We start from the raw sequence: 16351 nt of genomic DNA, 5'->3' as shown, positions 1-16351 counted from the left end.
TCAGAAATTTATTTAATGAACTTTCTTAGAATTATAAGGTTAGTTAAGATACTGAAGCTGAATCTATCCTGTTGGATCTTCTTCAGGCAGAACTGTCTAGAAACCACCTCAGAATGATGAATCTAAGACCCACACTTTCCTTGCCTATAAGAGTCATGCCAGGAAGTCATTTCTCAAGTGTAATCTAAATCCTTCCTTCTCCATTTAAAAGCCACATCCTTTGCTGTCTTTAAATCAACCTGCTCAAAGTTTAACAGCCAAAGACCTAATGAGGGAAAACAATTTGTGCTGGCCCTCCGCTGGGGGAGGTCATGGAGGAGCTGTGACCGCAGGTTCATCCATGAGCTGAACCCTGGCAATCAAAGGCTCCTTACCCCTCCCTGTCCTTGGAATGCATGTCCTGCCCACTGTGTCTGCATTAGCAGCCACTTCAAAGATGTAGCCTTGAGAGAGTTACGTGTTATTGAGATTATCTGGATGGTACATGAGACTGAATGTTACAAACATCTCCGTGTAAATGAACTTTAAGATTCCAGCAAGCAGATGCAGAGATCTTGTGGTTGCCCAAATCAAGCCTCATATGTAGTGTCCATTCCCTTGTTTATTAAAACTGCCACCTACCAATCTGGAGTGGCTTGCCTCTTTCTTCCGTCTCTCCTGGAGCTCCAAGTATAAGGGTCGGCTTTGAATTTCACCCCCTACCCCCTCTGCAAACTCCAAGGTTGCAAACCAACATGCCTTTAAATCAGAGTAACCACTAGGAAATCAATCTTACCCTTAACAATCTTGTTAACACAACTGAACTGTGGGGGCACAGATGCTGAGAACCTTGACTCTGGAGTCAGAAGTTCTTTGAATCACAGTCCTATCATTCCTAAGATAAGTGACCTAGGCAAATTTATCTTAATAGTGGCAGATGAGGGAACTGACTTGAAGGATGGTGAAAAAAATTAAATGAGATAAGCTTTGTAAAAACTCTTTTGTCAATGTAACAATGATAGTTACAATTTATTGAATGTTTCACCTGCTTCACAAAGAACCTTGACGAATTTTTTAAAAACTATTTGATGTCAATTTCTTGCTGGATACATCAGTGGGGAAAATTTTGGTGCTCTGTGTAAACAGGTAATAAAATAACTTTTTCCAGCTTCTTTTTTTTTTTTTAATGTCATAAACCAAGAGGGATATAAGTAAAACAGCATTTCACAAATAGCTTTTCCTATCCACAGTTACTATACACTTAATGTCTTCAAATAATTTTATGAGGCCTCTAAAGGGTGGTATATTTTTAATTATTTAAGTACAGTTCATTTATAACATTGTGTTAATTTCTGCTGTACAGTAAAGTGATTCAGTTTTATATATATATATGTATATATATATATATATCTTTTTCATATTCTTTTCCATTATGGCTTATCATAGGATATTGTGTATATCTCCCTGTGTTATACAGTAGGACTAAAGGGTTATATTTTTAACTTTCCCCCACCCTGGGGTCATCCATGTCTCTCTTTTCCAAAGAAGACATGGCATTGCCCATCATCATTAATCTTAAAAGGGCAAAGGGTAAAGTGCAAAGGACAAAGTACAATTACACATCCACACCATAACTACTTACTTTCAAATTGTAACCACTCACTGAAACACTCTTCTCTCCTACAAGAAAAATTCCATTGCATGTCATAATCATCTAGTATATTCTCATGGGAATGGTTCAAGTGGGAAGCCCCTATTAATTCAAAGATGAAGACACAGTGACATCTAAACACTTCTCAGAAAGGAGTTGAGAAGATAATCTTAACTAGAGGTTGCATTTAGGTAGTGTCTTCTTCCAAAAAATATTTAGCAAATTCTTGATGTGTTTCAAGAAATTTTAGTATTATTGATGATGGTTAAAAATTAGAAGCTCTCCCTTCCTGCTTAAAGAATGTGGAAATAGCATTGTTGTATGGAAGAAACCAATACAACATTGTAAAGCAATTTTCCTCCAAATGAAAAGTAAATTAAAAAAAGAAATGTGGAAATGGTTAAAATCAGATATAACACATAACCAGGGCTACAGAGTCTACAATACTGAAACTGGAATGCAGCCAAATATCCCAGCCTAATAAGTCAGGATTCTGCCAATTAGATTATACTGTGCAGTAACCACCCTTACTTCCATTCTGTCATGTTTCAAAGACTTTATAGCTTAAAAACCACCCACAAGCACTGTTACCATGAACTCCACATGGACATAGATGATGGGTAGGTAAATGGATAGCAAGCAATCATTTGACAAAAATGATATTTAGATATCACTTTGAATGTATAGTTTCTGAAAATTACATTGCTTATACAGATTCTAAAATAAGTGTATCTCCTTCAGCTGTTATATTGTAGTGAAATTCAAAGATCAAGCCTGTTTCACTACTCCAATAAAAATAGATTTGAATTATTTTTTCATAATTCTGAGCATCCCCATTTTAAAGATGCCAATACTTGGGACACAGAGAAGTTAAATTCCATTTGTCAAGCTGAAACAGCAATGGCTAATAAAGAAGGAAATGTGCTCTTGCAAATTTTACATTATATTTTGGAGATAAGGCTCCATAGATAAAAAAGAAAAGCATTCCTTAATGATATTCATATTATTCCCCATCTACTTATTTTATGTTATTTGTGTTACATCAGGAATCAACTAATCATATTTTATGCATGAATTCATTTAGAAAGAAACAATGCATGGAAAATATGGTCCCTACTGCTAATAGAATATGAATATAGTATAATAACATTTTCACTTAATGATATAGAAGAATTAAGAAGATTCCATTTAATATTTCTTTGAAGTGCATTCCATTTGCTTAAAATATCAGTAAGTACATCCATGAAGACTTTCTGATGGAACTTTTTTTTCCTGTGTGTATTTGTGAGGGCCAGGTATCCTGCTGATTAAAATCAATATAGAGGAGTCTTCTAACAGACATGGAATTGCAATTCACATGAGGTTGATGCGAACTGTTCAAATATAATATATATTAAAAAATTAAAGAAGAGAGGGAGGGAGCAAAAGAAGGAAAGAAGAATTAGTTTCCTCGTTGGGTATTTGTTTTTGTTTTTTTTTTTAATAAATTCTCCACAAGGGAAAGGTACAGATACTGAGTTACACATGTAAGACTTCCATAATTAGAGCATTTTTCCCAATAAAATATAACTTCCTATCACACAGAGTTTAAAAGCATTCTTGATGCAAGTCTAGTCTTAGAAGTATTCTTAATTTTTATAAGTCCATATCATTTTAAAAATGATTTTGAGGGAGAAATAAATGCTTTGTGGAACATGAATAAAAATGACTTCTTAAAAAAGGTAAAATCTGGGTCTAAGAAAAAACTTGGGACAATTTATGAAATTTCTGTAGAGAAAACTGAGGTAGATTGTCACAATATTGGACTTTAGATACACTTGTATCCCTCCCTCCCCTTTACTGACAATATCCTAGAAAAAAAAAAAAAAAAGCACAGGGCTTGTTAATTGTTAATGCATTAAATCAATGTTGACTTAGCACTAATTCCATGCTGTACCCCCAACCAACCCTCATCTTAGCATTTGTAGTTGTTTTTGACAAGCAGAGTAGGGAAGGAAAGTGCAGGTTCCAAATACAAGTGTTATTCTTTTATGATGGTGTCCAAAGAGATACAGAAAAATCACTTCTGTGCATTTCCTCCTACTAATAGAACTTTACAAAAAACAAGACTTCTAAAGTCACGAAGGTGGATGATATTTGTGATAGGGAATAGCACATGACATTTAAAACTCAGGAAATAAAAGCTTGGGACATGAGAGAGAAAGGAAACAGCATTGGCCTGGATGCTCTGCCATGAAGAGGCAATGGAGATTTTGTTCACAGCAACGTATGGGAGAAGCAGCTGAATGGCATCCGTTGAACTTATTTCTTTTCTGACCTTTTGAAGTTGCCAGGTTCAACTAATTTTCTCCCCATGGTTACATCTGGAGGCGGGTTCCAGAGGCAGGAGCCAACAGTGCAGCTGAGATACACTGCACACTCCACATCATCAGCAGCTTTCCATGGGACTCAAAAGAGAGCAGACGAACGGCTCTTTGGTTAATTAAGCCCCATGACATCAGTGGACGGCCTCGGACCATCAAAATATTCTATTCCACAAATATACATTTATGAGATTCTGTAAAAAAAAAATCCTCCCACACCACAGACAGATGTGTTTGCTTTAAAAGACTAGTCAATTCATGAGTCCAAGAAGCCTGGAGGGCAAATCAAATCATCTAAAGCAGATGAAAGGGCAAAGGGAATCACCTACTTGAACCAATAAGTGAGTTAGTTATCTAGGGACATTTCCAGGTTTTCTAGAAGTAAGCTGTGTGTGTGTGTGTGTGTGTGTGTGTGTGTGTGTGTGTGTGTAAGTAACACCTAATACAGAGCAAAGGAATCAGCCTTGGTTCAACTGTATGCTCTGTAGGAGGTATACAACACACCAAAGACAGAAGCCTTTCCCAAACTAAAAAGCAAAGTTAGTCCATTTCACCTGTGAATGCCAACAGTGTTGAAAACAGAAAAACTGCATTCCCCCCACGCCTTGCTTCTCTGAATAACGTTGTAAAAATACAAAATTATTGAAACTAGGATCGACAGCACCATTGAGCAGAATAGTTTTGAAAAAGTCTTGGGACCTTAGTTTGCATCTATAATTTAAAGGCTAGTCTGTTGTGCTTCTCCCTTGATTTGTCAGACACAAAACGTTGCTGATAGTGTAAGAAAGAATGGTTGGCAATACAAACTGAATGTCGGTTTATCCATGAAAAGCTTTTGTTTGTGCACGGCAATTTTGCTCAGATTGGAATGTTGATAAAATTGTAAGGTATACTAGCTTAATAGAAAAATGATGAAGATTATTAATTTTGTCTTTAGAGAATTAGTTACTTCTAACGATAAAGTTACTTCTGAACAGTTGCCAATGAAGTGCAGATTCTAACTTTTCTGTCTGTGCTTGATCCTTTTTCCTCACCCATAAACAGAGAAAGGAACTGTGAGAGGAAAGCCCTGAGGTACAGTTCCCTGAATAGAATCATTATACCCTCATTCTTTGGACTTTTCTTGCTTTGTTCCAAGAATCAGGTGCTCCCCGCTAACCAGGAGCATCAGACCTTAAATCTGTTCAGTTTACAAGGAAATGTTGCATCATGAGTTTGTTTATATAACAGCCTTTACAAAATGCCTTCTCAAGTGGTCTACTGCATCCTGCAGAGAATGTTTCACAGATTGTTTTGTTGTTTTTTTTGTTCATTTGTTTTTTACTTTGAGTGAACTGCCATTGGCTACTTCTACTGTGTTCAGTGCTAAATTAAGCGGTGGCTTTAGATGAATACTGTCTTGACCAGAGAGGAGCATATAATGCCCACATAAAGTTATTTTTTCAGGTTAAAGACTTCCTTCTTTATCCAGTTGATACATGTACAGCAGGCCAATGGAGCTGCTATTCCAGTGAGGGCTGCTACAAAACTGTTCTTCAGTTAAATTCTTAACACCTTCAGGAGCTCAAGAAATGTATCTTGGACACCCAAAATGCAGCCAAAATACGTTAAGTGATTTGGGTGGAGAGATTTCCTCATCTGGAGTCTTGAGAGTTTTAAGAGACTATAGATTATAAGGCAGAAGAATTGATTTTTAAATAGTAATAGTAATTGGAAAATAGAAGATCCAGGTTGAAGGGGGGAACAGTTAAAAAGTTTGCATGACAACATTGCAGCACACATTTCAGAGAACATTAGCCAGTGTCTCTGAAACATCGGGCTTGTTTGTGATGGCTATGGGATACCTGGATGCCCATGTGGATGTCGTGGGGGACAGAATGAAGAGTGCCAGCTGCCACAGAGCAGCCCTGAATGAAACAGTCCCCAGGGCATCTGCGGGGCCTCCTCTGTGTTTTCAGAATAGATTTTCTCAACTCCAAGCCCTCTTCAGAGTCCAGGGGGAAAAATATATATCTATATCTATATTTATCAAAGATGATTTAAAATCCTGCGACTGCTCCAGCATGAAATGACTATGCGATTGGGGGGCTTCCAAACTGCTGAAGCAGATTTACAGAATATTATTAGTAGTATTATTATTTAATAAGAGGGAGAGCCCTAGAATTTCTTTCAGCCACAGAGCTCAGGGAAGTGGAAAAACATGTCTGGACAGGATGATTATGGAGAACTCCCTTTGAGGGATTAAAAAAAAAAAAAGTAACCCTCAGAGAACATCCTCTAAAGATCTCTTGGTTAAAACAATCTCTTCACACACACACACACACACACACACACACACACACACACACATACACACACGATAAACCCCCTGCAAAACCGGACACGACTGATGAAAAGCAAAAACGAGGCAGAAATTTCAGTTGTGTTTGCCATGAACGACAGGGCTCATTTTGCATGCAGTGAGGTACAGCGGCCAGGTTGAATGGATGGAAAATCCCACTTTCGAATCTTACATAAATATCTCCTTCCAGCACATAGTTTTCCAGTTGAAAAGCTCCTATAATGAAGCCTGAGGTGACAGGCTAGGGAGGGTTGTTAACCACTGAGATAGCTGTCAGGAGTGCCGTAAAGAGGGCCGGCGCTTCCTAGGGGCCCCAACCTCCCCCCTACCCCGTGCCTGCGATCTGTTTCGCGGTGGTACCCATTCGAGAGGGCAAGGCCAGTGCACCTTCTCCTGCGTCCGGGTTCCCATTCTCGGCCCACAGATACTGTGAAGCCAGTGAAAGAAAACAGCCGGCTGATCGGCTGAGCAGCTCCGGCGCGCTAAGGGCATGGTCGAATCTTGCCTCTTAAAGAGGAAACTCTGGAATCTTCAGGAAAGGGTGGTAAAGTTGAAAGACCCCTTCTCCCTTGCCTAATTATCAGCTCTGTCCTTTAATTGGAGCCGAAGTGAGCAGCTGCCAGGGTGGTTTTCCATTACTGACTAATGTGCGTTTGCAACAATAAACAAGTAATGTTTGATTTCTTACATGTAGCAGCCCAAGCAAACTGCTGCCATCTCGGCTCGCGGAGACGAACGGCTCGTCCCGGACCTGCTGCCGGCTCTGTGCCTACAGGGAAGGGTCTCGGGATCACGAAACTTTGAGGTTTCTACCAGATTGGATGGGGAAGGCTCTGGTCTTGCGGAGAGGGAAAGGCACAGTAAACTGTGGATACCTGTTGGCATCCTCGTTGGCGGCGGCAGATTTTCACTGGCTCCCAGGCTTGGCTGGAGCCTGAGAGAACGGGGATCAAGTCCCTTATGAACCTGTTACGCGCTGCCAGAACCCGGGCAAGAATCCGCTTTTCCTCAGGTCCCGCGAGGGGCGCAGCCCGCCCTCCCCCGCCCCCACCCCACCCCAAGGGTTCGAGGATGGGGAGGAGTGAGCTGTCAGAAAGCGCAGCTCTGTGCTCTGGCGGCGCTAGGAGAGGGAGTCCGAGGGAGTCCCCGGCTCGGCTCAGGAGGCCTCTGTGAGCACAGTCTGGCGGGCTCGGAGAGGACAGTGGGGGGCTTGCCTGGATGCGGGGCCCCATCTCGGTGTCCACAGAGCCGTGGGGCCGCCAGGGAGCCTGGCAAGTTTGGAACCCGCACCGCGCTTCCCGGGGCTGGAGGAGCCACTTGTGGGAAAGCCGTGGGCTGGGGCTCTCGCGGCTGAGTCGTGGCCCGCTGCCCCACTGCGGGGTCGCCCTCCGTCTCTTCGAGATTGGGGCGGTGCGGCAAACCAGCCAGAGGGCACCCTCACCACCACCGCCCCGCTCCCCTTCGCCTCCTTTCTGCTCCGGCTGGCACTTGCCTCTCAGCCGGCGGCGGGTGCTTCCCATTCACCGCACGGACCCCGCAGTGAAGGCGCGCGGCTGCAGCGGCGCCTGCCTGTGTCGCGAGGCGGCGAAATCGCCAGGCGACCGCAAGAAAGGGAGCCCGGCAGGAAAGCTGGAGGGGCACAGCCTGCTTGCTCTTCCCCGGGATCTGCTGTCAGAGCAGGTTGCAAAAATGGTCAGGTAAAACCCTGAGGTGATCCCATCAGCTGCGCATAGCAGGAAAGAAGATACAGCTCAGCCCCACACTGGGGCAGCGAACCCACACGCACCATTCGAATGGAAGGAGGCGCGCAGGGTGCCGGAAGGGGCAGGGGTATTCCTTAAAAAAAAAAAAAAATACGGTCCCTTTTGGGTCCTCGGGGCATGGATTAAAACGAGGGGTTTGGGTGGAGGATCACTCACTCTTGAGGGGCTCCGCGCGGGCGAATTTCAAGCCTCTTGGTTCACTAATGGCCGGAGGGGTTCGAGGTCTGCTCCCGAGGGCGGTGAACAGCGAGCGGTCCCCGCGCGCTGGGCAGGCGCCTCCGGATCGCGTTCATGCCTCTCGGAGCTGCGGGGCTTGGTGCTGAGACGCGGGGCGGGCGCGCCGGGCTCTGCGTGTCTGTAGCCCAAAGTGCAGCTTCGCTGGGTGGACGCTACCGTCCGCGCACGAACCGGCGACAGCAGATGAGCTTCGGGGAAGCAGGGAGATTCCAAATAGATCCACTAATTCTGGGCTGAGCGCTCCGGCGTGCAAGCCCGCCTGCCTGCCAAATGTAACTGTGAAGTGATGTGGAAAAGTGAGTCGGGTGCCTCCCCTGACGGATCTCATTGGGCAGAGCGCAGAGGCAGGTCTACCACTTGGAAATTCATGTAAGCGGGCCCCCTCCCCGCCCCCTCCTTTCCTCCCCCCACCGGCGCTCTGGCGCGCTCGCTCCTCGGTTCTCTCCCGCTACCAAGTGGGCGCACAACTTTCGCTCCTCGCTCTCGAGCGCGCCCAGCGCGTCTCCGCCTCCGGAGCCACTCGGTGAAGATGCGCCCTTCCGTGCGGTGCGCGCCGCCCGCGGAGGGCCAGGCTCCAGGGTAAAAGAGCTGGCAGACTACAAAAGGATGCGGACGAGTGTACCCGCGAGCTTTCTCTCTGAGTCTTCCCGGAGCTCTGAGGCTAGCGAGATCTTGAAAAGCGTCCCGGTGAACCACGGCTGTTTTCCTTGGGAGGAAGAGGACGCGACAGGGCAAAAGGGTGCGCGTGGGCGTCTTGTCTCCTCTTTAAGCCAAGATCCTCAGGCAGACCGAGTGGGGTGTCGGTAGGACCAACGCCTGCTGCTCAGACGCTGTGCTTTAGAGGCACTGTGTCGCGGTCCTGTGGGTGGTGCGCATTCCTCATATCCCCAGGCTTCTACTTCTTCAGGGAGATGGGATGAGGAAGCGCAGACGGGCAGACGCAAGGGACGCGTAAGTAGGTGTGAAAAAAGCAGAACTTGCTTGGGAAATAAAAGGAGAGACTGCTAGGTCTTCTCAATGTGCCCTTGCCTGGAAATCTCTCGGGCACCAGACTTCAAGCTCCTTTGCTTCCGCCACGAGATGCGCTTTCGAGTCCTTTGATGGACTCCACTCAAACGTTGAGAATTGCCCACCATGGATCAAAGCCCATGCAAGAGGAGGAATCATGAATCAGGAGGTCCAGATTTCTTTTCGTCTCATCAGCGAGGCAAACACGTAGAAATAGGCAGCTATTTTTAATAAAATTTGTGAAATTACTATGAGCTAATCCTTATTCCTTTGTTTAACTCCCCTCCACAGAACACTTAGTCCATTCTCTGTGCACTAAAGCTGAACTTTAAGGAAGGGTTTTACTATCCGGGAACAAAGTCAGGAATGGAAAAAGAAAGAAAGGGTATGGAGAACCAGACAAGAGGTCCGTAAAGCTTGTACTGTCTGACTTCAATTAATTAGAGTGAGGAGAATGAGAAAACAGACACAATATGCTTATAATAGTTATGCAATTTTGACTTTTTTGTGTCTGTTGCATCTACCATCCCATTGTGAGATGTTGAAAAGGATGCTGACTATAGGTCTAGTATCTGTTTCACATTCTAGGTGATTTAGGGAAGAAAATTGAGTTATTTCAGAGCAGGGAGAAGTGAAGAGAAGCAGGGGGTATTTTCCCACGAGACAGTCACTAAGTAACTGATCTCATCTCAGACTCTGTTTACAGGATATTCAGAAATTGGCTAATTTTGTCTTGGGAAAAGGAACAGTAGTCATGCCTCAGTCATATTATAACTGCCTCTGGACCGGACAGTCCCAAATGGATAGAGAAATAGATCACACCTTGGACTATGCTTAATTTTCAGACATTCATTTTCACTTTGAACAAATGCTCTGAACCTTTCCTTAGGGTACCTTCTTACGTCTATGAGAATTAAAGCAAAGGTTACGTATTACTGAAGCCTGGGAATTGTTCCTAGTAACAAAGTCACCTCAAAAGCAAGCTAGAGTGGTAGAGCTAAACAGTATCCTCAAATCCCATCTTCTTAATGGTGAAATAAAACTATTTTAATGACAAAGTGAAGAAGGTCAGAATCCAATGGCTTTAGTTCCCTTGGGTTAGAATGAGTTTATTCTGACTCACCTTATCCAAGTTTATTCCCAGAGCAGTTAAATACACTGTCCTAGCTGACTTTTGGCCATCTAAATTTCAAGGTAGCCCCTTCTCTCTATATATTGCTAATCTCTAGTCAAAGCACTGCAGTAGGAATTTCTTACTAATTTTCTCTTGATTCTTAGGAGAGACCGGGATGATTAAGCAGTGTGAAAGAGGATTAGGATAATGTTAAAAAGCCCTATAAGGATATTTCTAAAATAATCAGGGAAACTGAAAGACAAGGCATTTGCCTCTTTAACAATTCCACCCCCTCTTAATAGGATGCAGTGTAATGTCACAATGGTGAGAACCTAACTCCTTAAGATAATTTTTTTTCAAGGTCCTCTTCAGAGTGACAGCCTTCTAGCAGGAAGAGGACTGTAACACAGGCTTTGTAGGATGGCCTCTAGAATTGCATGTGTCCTGGAGTATTCTGGGGGAGGAAGGGTGAGGAGTTATCTGCCAGGGCAGCAGTATAATCAGAGAGGCAGTGGCTGTTGGGGGAATAGGAGAGGGAGGAGAGCATTCAGGATAACCCTGGCTGGCTGATGCTAGTGTAGGAAGAGGCAGAATGTCTCCAGCCTGTGTTTCAGTGACAGGCAGACAGTTCTACACAGGAGTCTCTGCAGTTGAATGAGATGGAGGGTAACTCCATCCAGTAAAAGGCACTTTTGTTTTTCATGAGGAATGGGACTTTTCTTCTAATTTTGAGTAAAAATGACAGTTAACCAAGGGACTGATTAGTTGGAGCGGGGTGGGAACTGATGGCTTCCTCTGCCCCCACTGGAAGGGGGAAGGAGAGATAGGAAGACTCCAGCTTCTACAGTTGGAGCAGGAAATGGCAGAATGGAACATATCTATTACTGCCAGAGATAAAATTCAAACTTTTCATCTTTTCCTTCTTCAGTACATGATAAAGAAAAAAAAAAAAACTAAAATTAACTTAAAAATGTGTATCATGGTATGATTACTGAGAGCTTTCAGATTTATTGGATTGCTTTTAAATTTAGATTAACTAAGTAATTCATTCATGGGATACCTCTTAAAGGTAAGGCTGAGGAGTGTGGATTCCATGAATGAAAGGATTTTGCAATGTGATACCTACCAAGGGTATTTCAAAATAGGGTTTAAAATAAAAAGCTAAAGAATGTGAAATATGAAGAAGGCAAAAAATTACACCAATTAGTATGTGATCTTTTCTAGGAATTCAGAGAACTTTTCTCACATTTCATCTTATGGAATTCCAATTAAAAATCTGAAGATGACTGTGTCTTTTTTTTTTTTTTTTGAGAGGGTGCATATTTTATTATCAGTAGTGTACTTTCCTGAGAAACATATTTATATATATATATATATATATATATATATAAAAAGATATGACAACTGTGCCATTAGGTAAAAAAATAATTTTTTGAAATTTTAGTTTGACTACCAATATTTGAGCCTAAGTCATAAGAATGGAAAGATTAGGAAAACTCTTAAGTGATTATGGATTCTTGGGGTACATTCATCACTGGACTGTATTCAGAGCTGTGATGCTCTACATTTCTTGGCTGCTGGTTTTAGCTATCCTGAAATTAGACCTGGATCTCTTAATATTGACTGTAACTACTAATCTTGAACTTGCTATTATATTTTCATTAATGAAGGTATAAACACTTTCTGAAAACTACATCTGTGCTGAGAGCATTTTGGAGAAGTTTTTCAAAATGGCATTATCTCCCATCGTCCCAGGTGTTAGAAAAGAGATAAGCTCCAATTCCGCTTCTAAACAGAAACTGACCGGTGGGGGGTGTGGGGAGGGACGGTAGATAGATTTAAAGGGACTGGTACAAAACTGTCAAACAAGCCAGCCCAGGTTTGGTGGACTACACACATTTTCATTTGTTGTTTCGTTGTGGATTTTGGTTTTTAGTTTTCTTGAAAGTGAACAGCAGCTAGATTAAGATTCCAGATCCCTCTTGTTTAACACGGGAACCAAGAAGAAGAAAAAAATAAAAACTATTCACACCATACCCTAAAAAGAAGAGAAATGGAGGGAGTTTTCCTTCCAAAATCCCCTACCCCACACTATGAGCCCCCAGATACAATTAATTTGGTATATCAGATTGCTTTGGCTATTAAAGAAAGTGAAAGTGAAAGAAAGTGAAGTCGCTCAGTCCTGTCTGACTCTTTGCGACCCCGTGGACTGTAGCCTGCCGGGCTCCTCTGTCCATGGGATTCTCCAGGCAAGAATACTGGAGCAGGTTGCCATTTCCTTCTCCAGGGGATCTTCCCAACCCAGGGATCGAACCCGGGTCTCCTGCATTGCAGGCAGATGCTTTATCCTCTGAGCCACCAGGGAAGCCACTATTAAATTTAATTGATCTTAAGTCTGATTTAGAAGATGATTATCATTTGGAATTGGCACACTTATACTAATGTATTAGTACACATGTATAAAGGAATACAAATGTAAGAGGGGGAAGGCACATCAGCATGACTTACTGTGTCTAAAATGGGATTTATCATTCTGGTTACTTGTTATCAAGTTGGTTACTGGACAAGACACTGCTACATATGCATTCAACAAATGTCCCAAGAAGTTGAAAGGGAATTACATTACTGAGAATATGAACATGATTTCTTTATTAGTCAAAGCTGCATAAAACTATCTAAAGATTCTTTGTTTGCTCGTTCATTTATCAAAGTCATGCTGCCTGGAGGGAAAAAAAAATTGCACAGGCTTTCAGGTGGCCATCTCCTTCCTGCCTGCACAGATAACTGGTTCTATCTGAGCCATGTCGAAGTTTTTTTTTTTTTTTTTTTCTCCCACCTCAAGCGCCCTCTAGCGTGCAATATCTGCTTAGGTTGCTATATAGAGGAAGGTGGAGAGAAGAAAAGAAATATTCTACCAATCGCTGCCCTAATTCCTGAATTGCTCCGCTTTTTTTTTTCTCCTTCCTCAAAGGGGTCATTTCCACTGAAGTGTTTGGCAAAACAAAAGAAGTGCTTTGCTTTTGCATGAAAAACAAATCTCTCATTTACTAAACTGAGAAACAAATGCTAATCCTTTCTCAGGGGTTTCTTTTGAACATTCATCATAATTTTCCGGAAGTTTCATACACTCTAGTAATCAGGCAAATAAAAGAAGGTAAGTTGCTCCCTAGGAAGAAATTCCATTTTGTTCCTGACTCACTGCAGCCTGGCTATAAGACATCTGATGCAAATTGATTAACCTCTCCGTGGGTTTTTCAGTTTGTGTCTCCATAAAAGTGCATAATACTTCTTTCTTGCCTCAGGGGGGTGGTATGAGGCCTAATTGAGGTTTATAAAACAATTTCAGCTCCTCAGATACATTTGATATACAGTTGAACCCGTCTTTCATCTTGCCTCTACTAACAGGGTTTCAAATTCTGTTCGGTGGTCCAGAGGGAAATTGTGATCAGGATTTGTATTTTCATAAACATGTCGTTAAAACAACTCTATTGTAAACAGTGGCTTTGCTCAGGAGACTCAGAATGGTAGGAGATGGGGAAGAATATTTGGAGAAGAAAAATGTACTTGCTTTTGCAAACATTGTGTCTGAATAAATATAGCTAAATAGTAAGGCAAAATTCCTTCAAGACATACATTTGGGCATGTCTCCCTAAATTTTAAAACAAGCTAACAATAACAGAAGGTAGTTCTACTCACCCAAACACCACCCACTCAACACTTAGTCTCGGAGAGAGAAGCAGACACCTGTAAACAGACTTGTGTATTGGCATCTGTTCAGATGGTGGGGTGTCTAAACACCTGTTATGCAACTTGAGATTTTATTTACTAATAATATGATTAGTATACATCACTATGTTTTACCAATACCCTTATAGCTATGATATTTTACCAGGTAGGAAAAGAAGGAAGCGAGCTAGCATTGTAACATACTCCATTCGCTCTTCTACATGCAGTCTTCCTTTAATTATTAAGGCACCATGAATGGAGAGGATATTGTTGGTATCCTTTAAAGTCTGAGAAAACGAGGCTCAGAGACATGAAGTGATTTGCTCAAGATTACCCAGTTACTAAGTTAAGGAATCAATTCAAACCGAGGGTTTCCAACATTGAATATAATCTAGTCCTACCTTTCTATACTGAAGTACTAGTAACTATTATAAGCTACTTTCAAAACACTGCAACACTACTTTCCCTCACTGCAGAAGGGACCTACACAGCACAATACAAGATGAACTAAACATTATGTATTCCTGAGAAGAATCAGAATCCTTAATTAATTGCATGTGGTTTTGAAAATATAGATCCCAGATTCCATGGTTAACCAACTAAATCAAAGTCTCCAAGGGGAATATATATTTTCAGAAAGCAAACATGGTGATTCTGATTCAACATAACAAACATCATTCTGGAGACCATTTGAGAATAATGAAACCAAATATATTCAAGGTCCCATTGAGCTCCTCAGTACTGGAGTCCCAGGCAAAGGCGCTCTTGTGCTATTACTATTTAGATATGTATAGCCCTTCATATGTTCCTGAGCACATTGGCTTTCTTACTTGATCCTTGCAATAGTCTTGTGAGGTGAGAAGAAGGTACATTATTTCCTCCGTTTTATAGAGTTACAAGCTTTTAGAACCAAAAATGGAGAAGGCAATGGCACCCCACTCCAGTAGTTTTGCCTGGAAAATCCCATGGACAGAGGAGCCTGGTAGGCTGCAGTCCATGGGGTCGCGAAGAGTCGGACACGACTGAGTGACTTCACTTTTACTTTTCACTTTCATGCATTGAAGAAGGAAATGGCAAGCCACTCCAGTGTTCTTGCCTGGAGAATCCCAGGGACAGGGGAGCCTGGTGGGCTGCCGTCTATGGTGTCGCACAGAGTCGGACACGACTGAAGCAACTTAGCAGCAGCAGCAGCGGCAGCAGAACCAAAACGGCCCTTAGAGATAGTCTAGTACAACTTCTTCATTTTATAGGAAGAAAAAAACTGGATAAGTGTTCTGACTCCTAAGCCTGAAGATACATAACCATGCTCTTGGAAAAAGCCCTGGCCAGATCCCAGGTCACTGGATCCAAACATCCCTTTAAAGGATACATCAGGCTGTCATTTGTCCCTGAAAATATGGCCCAGGGAAAAATCATTAGGCTAATAACTTGATTAGTCTTTCAGATATAAAGTCAGAAGACGTGAAAAAAACAAACAAACAAGAACAGAAAACACAGTTTAGACCCAAATTAATGCAGACTAGAAAAAGTCTACTGACATTTTCTGGTGAGATTACATTTACTCTCTTCTCCTAGTATCTGCTCAGTCTAATAATATGTCTTGTCTTGGTTGAATTATTTCAGTACCCTGGAGTTTGTTTCACTAATGTAGCCCCAGAGGCTCCTTCAAAGCAGATCGTGTGTGCAGTAGATTTTTGGAGTGAGAATTATTGTGGAATCAGAGGACGATAACAGCATAAGAAAAAAAAATAATAACTGTGCTCTCATGTGTTCTAATGTTTCTGATGTACCCTAAAAGTTTCTCTGGTATCTTCTGGTAGAAAACCCAGACAGAAACAACTCATTTTAAATGGAGATATGCAAGACTCAACTCCTGCATTCTCTGAAAGCAGAGAAAAGCAAATGCATGGAGCCTATTGAATTTTTTCTCACTTTTCTTTTTTGCATAAAGATATTCTGGCTTTCTTCCCTAAATGATCTCATTGTGCCTGAGCAGGGAACCCCTCATTTTACACCAGGTTGTTTGCTGGTTGTCCAAAGCCCTCCTACCGCCACTACGTAAGGCATATTGTCACTTTTCTGGAACAGTGATAATAAATGACATTAGCATTTGTAGTGGGTATTCTTTCTATTGAATGTTTAATATCTTGCTAGGCACTATAGGGAGTG

At 42.2% G+C, this 16351-nt stretch overlaps 1 protein-coding gene across 1 annotated transcript in view; it reads right to left on the bottom strand.

Annotated features, from left to right (window-relative positions):
• The window catches only part of CDH8 (cadherin 8), a 402649-nt gene extending 393969 nt beyond the window's left edge, over window positions 1–8680 (bottom strand). Inside the window, exon 1 of the mRNA XM_070388321.1 lies at window positions 8254–8680. The gene's annotated coding sequence lies outside the window, so the exon portion shown is untranslated. The remainder of the gene's footprint in view (window positions 1–8253) is intronic.
• Between the last annotated feature and the right edge of the window lie 7671 nt (window positions 8681–16351).

This window comes from Bos mutus, chromosome 18 (genome assembly GCF_027580195.1).
Source record: "Bos mutus isolate GX-2022 chromosome 18, NWIPB_WYAK_1.1, whole genome shotgun sequence".
In the NCBI taxonomy this organism is placed as follows: domain Eukaryota; kingdom Metazoa; phylum Chordata; class Mammalia; order Artiodactyla; family Bovidae; genus Bos; species Bos mutus.
Note: the sequence above shows the minus strand (reverse complement) of the source record. Positions and strands in the feature narration are given on the sequence as shown.